A 13,325-nucleotide genomic window follows, 5' to 3' on the forward strand; every position below is an offset into this window, starting at 1 on the left:
ACCCTCCCTCCTGCGATAAGTCCTTGGAGCTGTAAACAATCCTTGAAACCAGTAAGAAAATGATCAGATGATGCTTAATATATCTCCAGATTCTGAAATTGAGTGGGATAATTAACACAAGCTATGAGGAAGGTTGTAGGCTGTGGGATATAATGTGATGTATGGATGCTAATGCCAAAAGTATCTAGATTAATGAAAGGAGCGTCTAGTATTGTTACTTCAACTTGAATATAAATTATATGCATAGTGAGCCTTGGTTACAGATGATAATATAGTTATCGTGCAAGATTGCAATTAGTATAGTATTTTCAGAGAAGCAGCTGGATGGGGTGGTGGATTTGCAAATGATTGCACAAGAACTGAAGCCAAAAACAGGAAGACACTTTTGCAGAGGACAATGTATTTGAAGCTATCTAGAATGTGATAGTGGCCAACAGGATGAAATTTATAGTTGGTTGTTGCTGCAGGCCATGAGGGAAATAATTAGCATTTTCATGCTGTTAATACCCAAGTACTACCCAGGTTGACTTTCGTGACCATTTATTAAGATGAGGAGTACTTTCTGAAATATATGTTCTTGTGTGCAATATGCATGTGTTTTCAAGCAGAACAATTACCCACGTATAGTGCTAATACTCGTATTTGGCATATATAATAGAGTCGATTGTTTTGAGATGTGTTCTTATAAGCAGAATTTTTTGGAGGGAAACCCTGATCTTCCCAAAGATCGACTAACTTGGGAACCATTCGAAAAAAAAAAGGCTTTAAAATATTCATATAGTCAGCAACTAGAATCTAACTTGTAATGGTCTTTATTAGGGTGACTTATTGTTATGGGTGCAAACACAATTTTCATTTTAGCAAGGATTTTTTCTGCACAAGTACGATGGGCTAGCTTGTACAAGGGAGACGTGGACAGCATGCATCGAGAAATTAACATGAATGTACGGTGAATAATATTCACTGGGGATGCTTTTCCAACCAGTGACCAAAGGGATCTAGGTTGGAAGGAGAAATGATCATATGGTGGGAAGGAAATGGAATTTATACAGCTGCTAAGAAATAATTACTTTGAAACAGCATCATGTAATAATCAGACCACATGTTAGTAACCAAGTTAGAGATATTGCCATTGATTAGGAAGTGATCATGTGCTTTGACCTGGTAAATTGCTAGAGATATGAAATTTTCAATGAATACGGTGCATACAATTACAAATGATCTGGAGGAGGAAGGCTAAAATATATTAAAAAAAGTTAGCTAACATCTTCTGTACCTTTATAGGGAGTATGCGAGGCCTTTTAATCCTATCTAGTTTTTGGAGACTGAGAAGACTTCAGTCTCAACTGGTAGCTAGTCCCAAACTATCACTAATTGCAAGAGGCAACCGATTAAGAAACGCAAATAAGTGCTTTTATCTTTTTCTACCTGTCCATAATAGGATATTTTATTGCCTCGATCAAAGTAAGTTCTATGGTCGATTTTCTTGAATTTACAGGACGAAAAACCACCCGAGTTTTCAGGAGTAAAACCTGCTTGCCCATGCCAGAGATCTGCTAACTCGGTAAGTGATCAAAAAAACTCTTAGAAAAAGTACCCCAAGTCGGCAGCTAGACATGCACTTAAATCTGTCTTCTGGGATCCTAGTGCAGAGGATTCAAACATTTCCATCGAGCTTCACAAGTCTTCTATATAATATGAATCTACTAATGCCTTGAATCTTCTGGTCCTGGAAAGGACCAGAAGATTCAAGATCAAAAGAAGTTGGCTTTCTTGTAAGTAAACTAATTCAAATTGAATATCAATCTATAAAGATTTATCTGATAGAATAACTTTTATCAAAAAGTTAATTACAGAACATAATCAAAATAATGCAGGTTTAAAGCCCAATGAGCAAAAGTGATGATGGTGAAATGGAAATATTTTATGAAGATGCAAAAAAAAAAAAACAATAGATTTAGATAATTATTGATATATACCATAGTCATGGGACATTTTAACTCGAAATTAAGAGGGATGATAGTGAAACGTGTAAGGAAATATGAATCAACCCTTTGGAATGAAATGGGAGACATACTGATCAACTTCTTGCAGCTGACTAACTTCAAAACTATGAATACCTTCTTTGAGAAGAGACCCAACAGAAGATGGACTTGGCTGAGCCCGAATGAATCAACAAAAAATGAAATAGATTTCATACTATCTTCAAGCAATCATATTTTTGGGGATGTTACTGTTTTAAACCATATTGGCATCACCTCTGATCACAGAATAGTGAGAGGGAAAATAGCAATACTGGCAAAATCTGAGACGGTTGTATTGCAAAAAAGGAAAAAACAAAAGCTGAAACACTTCACAGAGATAACTTCAGGGTATCAGTGGATAGAAACTTAAAGAAAATATAAATTATATCAAATACAGAAATAAGCATTGACCAGGAAGAAGAAAAATTAAGAAACATTCTTATTGAATCTGCACAAAATTTAAAAGAAAAAAGGAGCTGGACCAAGAAACTATCAGAAAAAACAATCAACTTTATTGAAAAGAGAAAAGTATTGCAGAATGGAAAAGAAGATCTATTGAAATAACAGAAATAAAGATAAATAAAAGAAAATTTTAAGAAAAGAGGATGAATGATCCAAAAAAAAATTATTGAGGAAAATGGAAACCTCAGAATTCTAAGAAATAACCTTTCATTTGAAAGAAAGAATATTATAGCTCTTGAAGACCAAAATGAAAGAAAATTATTTGGCAAAGAAATCACAGAAGAAACAAAAACATTTCTACATGTATCTGTATAAAAGTGAAAATAGAAAATTTCAAAATCGACAGAAAAAAACAGTTTTGGCAATACCTCAGTTATTAATTGAAATAGCATTAAAACAAATGAAAAACAATAGAGGTGCTGGAGAGAATGGTTTAATAATAGAGATGATTAAAGAAGGTGGGGATATTCTAAAATAAAATAAAAAATAAATCAGCAAATGCCTTTTATTCCCTTATAGGGAGTAGGTGAGGCCTTTATACCCTATCTAGCTTTTGGAGACTGAGTGAACAGTTCAATCTTCACTGGTAGCCAATCAGAGATAGCTGGCCCATGTCTATCACTAATTATAGCAGCCACCGATGAAGAGGCTGGAAAACAAATGCTGCCATCTCTTGGTACCTAATCCTAACAAGATATGTTACTGTCTGAAATAACTTGTGTACTACGGTCGATTTTCTTGAGTTAATGGGATAAAAAACTCGAGTTTCTGGGAATAAAAACCCACTTGCCAGAGATCGGCTAACTTGGGAATTGGTCGAAGAAAGGCTTAGAAAAAGTTCCACCTGTCAGCAACTAGACGTGAACTTAAGTCTGACTTCGAGTGACCGTGCACAGAGGACGCAAGCACCACTTCCACTGAGCTACACAGGCCTTATTCTAAAACGAATTGAAAATCCTCTTCAATAGATTCATCAAAAGAGGAGAAACAAAACACAAATATTGAATAATGAAAACATTATTTTACTGCATAAAAGTAAAACTAGAAAAACTACAGACTTATTTGTTTATTCCACATTTATAAGCTTTTCACTTGAATTATAACAAACAAATTAGAAATAAGTTTTGATTCAATTCAACTCTCTGAACAATCTGGTTTCAGAAAGAACTTCAGTACAATAGATCATATTCAATCAATAAGCCTGCTTATTGAAAAATGTAATGAATACAACCTTCCTCTTCACATGGCCATAGATTTAAAAAAAAGCTTTTGATTGCATAAAAACATCAATAATGCAAGCCTTAGAGATTAATGGCATTGAAAAACAATTTATTAACATAATAAAATATATTTCTGGGAACACTACATTAAATATCATTCTGAATGAAATAAGCGAAAACTTTTGCATAAATCAAGGAATAAGGCAAGGAGACACCATTTCTCCCACTCTTCATGTTAATGTTTGAATGCGTGTGTAATTTAGAATGGTCCAATAAAGGAGTCAATATTAATACAATTAAATTAAATAAGCTAAAATTTGCTGGTGATATTCTTATTGCAAACAATATAAAAGACTTAAAAAACTCGGGTTTTTCGTCCCTTAAACTCAAGAAAATTGACCGTAGTACCCACATTATTTCAGACAGTAACATATCACGTTAGGGTTAGTTACCAAGAGATGGCAGCACTTGGTTGCTAGTCTCTTCATCGGTAGCCGCCTATAATTAGTGATAGACATGGGCCAGCTATGTCTAATTGGCTACCGATGGAGATTGAACTGCTCACTCAGTCTCCAAAAACTAGATAGGGTATAAAGGCCTCGCCTACTCCCTATTATAGAATAAAAGGTGTTATCTGATTTTTTTGATTTTTTTTGAAGAAATGATAGAACTAACAACTACATCACTGGAAATTAGATTAGACATTAATTCTGAGAAAACCAAAATGACAAACAGAAAAGGATACAAGGAAAGGCACAACGTAAGGTAAACAAAGAAATTGAAATAGTAGATGTGTATGTATACTTATTAACTATGAAGGAACAAGGAGTCATGGATAGCTGACCATATTTCCTTGAGACAAAAACGGGACATTTTGATGGCAAAAATGGGACATGGGTATGCAATATTCTGTATTCAAAAAAAGTTTTATTACAAAGTACCTCAGAATGACTGGAAAAAGTTTGATGTCTTTTTTGTTTGATGGGTCTAAACTGACTGTAAAGGCTTTTGTTTTATTCAAATCCTCTATTACTTTGCCCAATATGTATGGTGATAAAACGTTGGTAATTATTAAAAACTGGACAAAATTGACATTTTTATGAAAACGACGGGACGGCCGGGAAATATGAAAAAAACGGTACGTATAGTCAGCCTAGCCATGGAAGAAGGTGAAAAGAATAAGAATGGAATCGGCAGCTTTTGAAAAATTGAAGAGTTTTTAAACAGTAAAATACTCGTAAAACCTGAGAGCAGAGCAAGACTATTCAACCAATGCCTGTTGTCTATTATGACATACGGAGAAGAAACCTGTTCAATCAAAGAGGAAATAATAGATAAAATTCAAAAAAACAGAAAGAAGAATGGAAAGCTATCTGCTAAACATAAGACTCAGAAAAAAAATCAAAATGAAGAAATAAGAGCTAAAACAAATTAGATATTGGAGAAAGCATACTTAGAAAGAAATGGAAATGGACTGGATACATTGCAAGACTCAAAGACAATAGATGGACAAACGTTTTACTGGAGTGGTGGCTATATGAAGGTAAAAGATCAGCTGGAAGACCTGAAAGAAGATGGTTAGATGATATACCAAAAACAGTTGGAACTCTTTGGCACCAACAGGCTAAGGATAAAAACAGGTGGAGAGAATTGGGAGACACCTATAGCCAGAAGTAGCTATAAAGCGGGTTAAAACAAGAAAGCCTTTAATTCTCTCATAGCGAGTAGGTGAGGCCGTTTATCTCAGCCTAACTATTGGAGACTGATGGGGAAGTTTTCTCCACAGGTTCTGTGAAAGGCAGGTTTTTCGTAGGAATTTCTTCACTTTTTCTCTGTCTTTATATAATAAAATTGCATTTGAGTTGGATAAAGGAAATGCTTGTAGAGTGATCCTGCTGAACTTTCTTAAAAGCATGAAACTCTGAATAAAGTGGAGTGAATACTGCTAGATATTTGGCTGGGGATATGGATAAGATGATGGTTCATGGACAGTTATCAAAATTATTATATATAGTATTATATGCCAAGGGAAGGCAGTGATGTTCGTATATATAACGAAGGACTCTGCATTTTTTACCGCTGATATTTGTACGAAAATAAAATAGAAAATGATTTAAGGATAAATATCGAGATATTAATATTTATATTTCTTCGATATTTGCCAGTCTCCCGAAAACTGGGAAGAACGAGAGTCAATGAAGATCAAATAGTGATCCTGCAGGATGACTTACATAGATTGGTAATATAATATATTGCGGTTATCGAATTATATATATTACATATTATTAATTACATATCATATTACACATTACTGTGTATATATTGTGTATTAAAACACCACCTTAATACTATGTAGGACCTACTTTCACTATGATTGCAGATATCCTACCAGGCATACTTTCCAGAAGAGTACGATAGTGATCAATGGGAACTTGGATCATTCTTCCTGTATCCATGTACTGAGATCTGTACTGTTGTGGGATGGGCGTCTCTTAATCCTATTGAATCTGCAATTTATCCACAGATGTTCAATAGGGTTGAAACCGCGCAGTTACAGCAGCAGCCTCATAACACGATATATTATCTTACTGAAAGAGACAATGGTAAGTTCTGTGGAAATGCCACATATTAGAAGCATTGCATTGTCCAAAAATGTTCAGATACTTCTCGGAGTTTTCAATGTTTGTGGCACTACAGAGGTCCTAGGCTAAACCAAGAAAAACACGATTATAACATCACACCGCCACCTCCGAATTTCAATTGGGGTCACATACTCTGGAAAGAGACGTTCACCGGGCATTCGCCACACCCGCCGATCTGCTCAGAAGAGGGCATAGTTAGAATAGTCGCTCCACAACACAACTTTCCAAGCTTCTGTGTCCACGCTCTTTGCACTACTGAAGACAACGCTACATGTTGGTTCGGGTAATATGAAGCCACCATATTGCATTCCTATCCTGGAAACTCGCTTGTGAGTCCCGAATGTTTTGTGCAGATGCTTATTCCAGTCAATGCCAAAATTTCGCATTTTGGGCATCGGCTGGAACACGTTTTGGCCGACGAATGGCGATTTTTGCATATATATTATCCTTCGTAACACCCTACGGTCACGTTCGGTGTGTGTGTGGTGAGGCGTTCACTGCAGTAACTTGCAGTCGACTCCCTTCGCTTCCATCTTAGTAAGGTATTACTGATTGTTGACAAGAGATGGCCCATATATTATATGGAGCTGTTAAAGATAACGACTGTCAATTTAATATGGTAAAGTGTGACGCTCTGCACTTTGGAAGAAGAGGTCGCAGGTTGTATTATACATTGCTGAAACTCAACTACATAAAATTGACGGGGCCAGCGATTTCGGTATGATTGTGGACGGGGAGTTAAATTTTATATGCCATATCACAAAGTTTGCAAAAAATGCAGCAATCAGATTATTTGAATGTTGAACGAACAAGTAGAGAACAAAGTGGTTATAATTCCTTTTTATGAAGTTTAAATAAGGCCACAAATGGATTCATGTATACAGATCTGGTCGTCTGGATAGCTCAGTCGAAGATGCCCATGTTGAAAAATGCTCAGTTTGGTGATGCACTTCAGTTGGAAAGACCTCCAAAAAATAAAAAATCAACTAACGCCTTTTATTCCATAATAGGGAGTAGGCGAGGCCTTTATACCCTCTAGCTTTTGGAGACTGAGTGGGCAGTTCAATCTCCACCGGTAGCCAATCAGAGATAGCTGGCCCATGTCTATCAGTACTTATAGCAGTCACCGATGAAGAGGCTGGCAAACAAGTGCTACCATCTCTTGGTACCTAACGCTAACAAGATATGTCACTGTCTGAAATAATGTGGGTTCTACGGTCGATTTTCTTGAGTTTACGGGACGAAAAATCCGAGTTTCTGGGAGGAAAAACCCGCTTGCACGTGCCAGAGATCGACTAACTCGGGAGCCGGTCGAAGATAGGCTTAGAAAAAGTTCCTCCAGTTAGTGACTAGACTAGAATCTAGGTCTCACTTCGAGCAGCCAAGCGCAGAGGACGCAAGCACCACTTCAATTGAGCTTTGGAATTAACGTCTACGTTTATTAGGGCTTTCAAATTTCAACTGAAGGTGAGTTAGCTGGTCACATAGGGAAGTTGAGGGTTCCTCTTCCAGGAAACCTGTCTTATTCTGTCCCTCAAAGCAGGAAAAGTGGATATTAGATAACACAATTAATAGGCACAATACACTGGCCTCATAGTCTGAATTGCTTTGGTAGTAAAACCAAATAAACCATACCAATCCAATCTGGTAGCCTGGATTCCTTTGAAATGAGGAGCTGATGTGAAGTATCGGGAGGCAAGATTGTGATAGATTTAAGAAATGCTCCCTATTGAGAACAGACTAGAGGTATGTACAAAAGCTATTTGATGGGTGGAAAAGAGCAGAGATAACAGAAACTTATAATTATTAAAGGGGTTTCATAAAATTGACACAGAAGACATATTTCAATAGATGCTAGGAGGTTAGTGAACAAAAGCTCGTTCCTGGAGATCGTGTAAGTGTAGGGTTATCAATTATTTGCTTTCATATAATTTTTAGGGGTGAATGAGTTGGTAGTGGTTGTTCATGCTTTGTTAGTGAATGAGGTTAAGGAGAATCGTGATAGGTAGCAGTATGTGAAGAATTCTTAATATGGGCTCCGATGGTAATGAGACTTTTACTCCATGGAGATGATCGAGAAAATAATAAATTTTTCATTGTCACCTTTATCAAAGAATGCTTTTAACTGAATTTTTTTAAATTTCTCCTTTTTTGAAAACTAAATGTTGCCAAGTTTTCACTTAATTCACCGCTTCTATAAATTGGTTGGTTTTTTAATTAAACATATCTTGTGGTTGAAAGTTCTCTATTCCTCCTCTTTCACTTAAGAACCAGGTCTGATAGCCATTCGTGTGGAAACAAATTGTAGGGATTAGGCGAAACAGTCATTTTTAGTATAGGAAAGAGAAATGAATTAACTAATTAATTATAGTATGATGATACAAAGGCCTTGAGTTCCCTTTATAGAAATGTACACATCTCAGACCCCCCAAATTTCATCCGTGCTCGGAACCGGCATAGCTGATCAATCAAGCCTATGGGTAGGTCAATATTCCTGACTGTAATCCGCTTGTGTTCACGGGTCTGGTTTGCTAGCTTGCAGGATGAAAAACCCCAGATAAACTGGTGGAAGACACCCTACCGTCCAATCTCAAGACTGGCCAACTTCGCTATGGTTGAAGAAGAAGATCCTTAAGCTCCTGACGTCGTCGACAGGAATCGAACCTAGGACACTCCCTCCCCAGGCATATGGTTGCGAAGGATAAAGCTACTAATCTAACCGAGCGGACAGAAAACGGAAAGCCATCTAAACACCGCAAAGTTAAGCTACAAGAGGATCTGTTAACGCTACAAAATGTTTTAACTTTAAAAAATTTCTTACATAATTCTGGCCAATTAACTCAATGATGTTCTGTAATTAACTATTACTTATAATTATGCAACCATAAAAAAATCAGCTAATGCCTTTGTTATATCCCGTTGTTTTATCTTTATATATCTTTAATTTACTTTCTCTAACTTTAACATTAAGCTATCTCTTATTCTCAGATTTCGGTTGCCGACAAATTTGTATAGATTAAAGACTGCGCCAGCCAGCAACTAAATTCTGATACACTATCTAAAATGCTTAAAGAAAATCGTAGGGATCAAGATATATGCAGTCGTGGTCCCTATTCTCACATCACTATTGGTTTCCCCTTTAAATGCATGGTACGAAATTTTCCAAACGGTAATTCAAATCCGCAGAAGATATGACAAACTCAATTGATTATGCAAAAGGAAACATTTATTATTGCACAAAGACAAGTATACATGTTATTTAAATTCTTAACCTTAAAAGAGCCTGGGTTCCCCTTACTTAATTAAACACATTTAAACTTCTGCACTATGACCTCTGACTGGTCACAAATTCCTCACTTCTGTACATATATCTATCCTCAGACTCTCACAATTAAGTTACCTGATAATACATACATGAAACATTACATATAAACACTAGACAATTCAATAAATCTGACATGCAATTCTCTAGGACAATAGTACTTATTTCTACTTAATTCTCTCCCCAAAAATATCTGTTAACACTTAACTACTTTCTGAACATATGACATTCCTTTTCTTAAATCACTTAAACAGTCCGGAGCCCGGCCTCCTGTTCGGCTGGAGCCTAATATGCTTTCTTCTTAACAGTAGGCAAAAGTGTCCAAATTGCAGACTGTTCTTGTGGCACAACACGTAAATAGCGTGTGTTTTAAACTTCTGTTTCTTTACTCCACGGATACTTTAATCCTACATTAATATAAGAAAATCTACGCTTACCGTTCTTGCTCTGACTAGGTATTCTGATCTGTTCACCGTACCTCCTCTGATGGCGGGCTTTGTTCCTTTGTTCTACACGAACCGAAAACACTCATGCACAGATCTGTATGCTGACGTGGATTTCATCAGTGGCTCTTTCTCCTTATGTGTTTGAACACATTGTAGTTGAAGCTTTGACTGATGTAACATGCATAGCAAGCGGAGATACTTGCTACAAGTTGCGCAAGCTCTACATAGCTCTCCTACGGGAAACTTGGTGCCGACGAACCTCGGAGACGAGACACAAGAGGTAAGAGATAAGAGACAAGAGAAAAGAGAGCGATTCGATTAACGATTAACATTTCTGGCTCTAAAGGTGAAGCAAAGCGCTTTTCATGTTCCCTGCTATCTGGCATGGGAACCTTGAGTGGAAAAGTTTGTGAGCTAATTGCTCGCCCTGTGCGGGCTTGGAGGTTAAATATCAGAGGGGGGGGAGATTAGTATGGCTTTGGGTCTTTTGTATTTGAAGCAGTCTGTGGCGTAGAGAGCGATTCGAACTCCCGCCGAAACTTTTATACTCCGGAACAGCTCCCTCACTCGGCGGTGTGGTCACGCATATTGGTGCAGCCGATTGGACGCCGTGGCTACGAACTGTCTTTACATGCCTTAAACTTGTACTTAGCTTATACACATTTATTTGTTAATACTACATGACTTTCTACTTTAATTCATTCACAATTACTATCTCAATAAACATATGGGCTATCTTAACAGTGTTTAGAATTTACACATCTGGTTATTTACATTTTCATGGGACATTATTCGGTACATTTCCCATCCGGAGGCATAAGCATGTCCTTATCCCTTCCTTCTGAGGTAACGTAACGTTGGGTGGGAAAAAGGGATGACTCATCACTTTTTCCGACACAACACCTTTTATTCCCATATAGAAAGTATAAGGCCGTTTAGCCCTATCTAGCTTTTGGAGACTGAGTGGGCAGTTCATTCTCTACCGGCAGCCAATCAAATATAGCTGGACCAAGGCTATCACTAAGTTAATCGCCACGCAGCGAAGAGACTGCTAACAAGTGCTGCCATCTCTTGGTCCCTAACCCTAACACAATATAATGTTCTGAAAATAGTGTGGGTTTGACGATCGATTTTCTTGAGTTTACTGGACGAAAGATCCGAGTTTCAGGGAGAAAAAACCCGCTTGCTCGTGCCAGAGATCGATTAACTCAGGAACCTGTCGAAAAAATGCTTAGAAAATGTTCCTCTAGTCGGCGACTAGACTTGAACTCAAGTCTTTATTCGTGCGGTCAAGCGTTGTGGAATGCAAACGCCACTTCCACTGAGCTACACAGGCATCAGCGAGAGATATTTTAAACAACAAGAGTGTGTAGGTCAATCCTGGATAGACTTCCTACTTTTGTTGTAAGTTTACAACATTTTATAGATTTACAACATTTTATATATTACAGTTATATTTATTTATATATTATTGCGAGAGTTCAATCTTATTTCGATCAGGCAGGTGCCTTCCAGCTGGAATGGTTAGCGTATCTGCTCTCCAGCCAAGGCCGTGGGTTCGAATCCCGCCATGGGCATGGATGTTTGTGATTGTCCTACAAACTTTGTGTGGAAAGGGAATCTGTGACTCTACCACTTATTCTAGCAGAAGATATCATTGCCAAAACCATGTGAGGTACGGCAGTTACCATACGGTGTCTATGGACATCAAATGTGAATATTTTTTTAGGTGTCTTCCAAAGTGCTAAATCGCCCGAAGAGAGAGCGTCGTAACTTTGATTTCCGACTGGGTTCCAAGATAGTCGATCTCTGGCACAGGCAAACGGTTTTTTTTCTCCCAGAAACTCAAAAAATCGACCTTAGAAGCCACACTATTTTTAAACAGTAAACATGGTGTTAGGATGGTGAAGAGAGGCACTTGTCAGTTGCCTCTCTTCACTGATGCCATGTATAATTAGTGATACTCGTGGGATAGCTATCTCTGATTGGCAGCCGGTGGCAAACGGCCTTGCCCACTTCACAATACAGGATTAAAAGGCATTTGCTGATTTTTTTCCCATCCATACTCTATGATTTTAACAAAGATTTCTTTCGCTAGCGCCTTTTAACCTCAAAGTCAATTTCAGAGGTGCGAGCTGCACCTGTTATACTTGTGGAGTAGGCCAGGTCATTTATACCTTATTTAGCTTTTGATGCCTGAAGGGCAGTCAACCTCACTGTTAGCGAATCTGAGATAATTGGCCCAAGACTATTACTAATTTTGCATGGCACCATTTGAATGGAGTATGACAGACAAGTGCAGCCACTTCGTGTTCCTCACCTTAATATAATATATAGTAATGTCTGAAATAATGATTCTGCGTTCGTTTTCCTGAGTTTCCTGCAGGAAAAATACCATTGGCATGCCAAACATCAACTAACTCTGGAACCGGTCGAAGAAAGAGTTTAAAAAAAAAAAAACTTCCTCTAGTTCGGCGACTAGAATCGAACTCAGAACGTCTTTCTTCTGGCTCTATAACGAAAGGAATGATCAGCTACTAATGACATGGCAATACTCACTATTAATGACGTTACAACATTATTAACCGTCGACGATTTGGATTGTGTTGTTGATTTCAGTTATTACAGGCTTGTCCGAGGTTAAATTAAACTTCAAACCTAAAATGACTTTAGGTCTAATTACAAGATTTGGGAGTTCGATTAAATCTCATATATTCTAAATCGGGAATGTAAACTCAGTATCTTTGGTCATGCAAAATTAGCAAAATCAATGAGTTCTTGTGCTCAGATTTGAGTGTATTATGGGATTTTCCTGTCGTCATCTCTCTGGTGATGATTTCCTTTTGAAGTGGTCTTCCTGTCGCACACGTAGAGAAAATACCTTGTTATGAGACTGGCTAATTTACTTTTAGCTGAAAGTCAAAATTCGTAATAAATGTTCATTTCAGATCTCACTGCAACTGGTATTAAATCCAGGTCTTTCAACCCAAAGCGCATTGTTGCTACTGACTGGGTTACTGGAGTTCCACTTTGTACTTATCGTTTATATGGATCACATAGTTACCATTAGAATCACCTAAACTCCGAGTGAATTGCTTGTATAGGAAGATAATACTCCGAAACTTTCAAGAAATGCTGTTATATGTGGTTGTAGTTATTTTGTAGTGCTGACCTCTACTGGTGTGTTTCAACATAATTTTCAATACAAA

Source organism: Typopeltis vanoorti, chromosome 25 (assembly GCF_054136105.1).
Source record: "Typopeltis vanoorti isolate ZY-2024b chromosome 25, IOZ_Tvanoo_1.0, whole genome shotgun sequence".
NCBI classification, from domain to species: domain Eukaryota; kingdom Metazoa; phylum Arthropoda; class Arachnida; order Uropygi; family Thelyphonidae; genus Typopeltis; species Typopeltis vanoorti.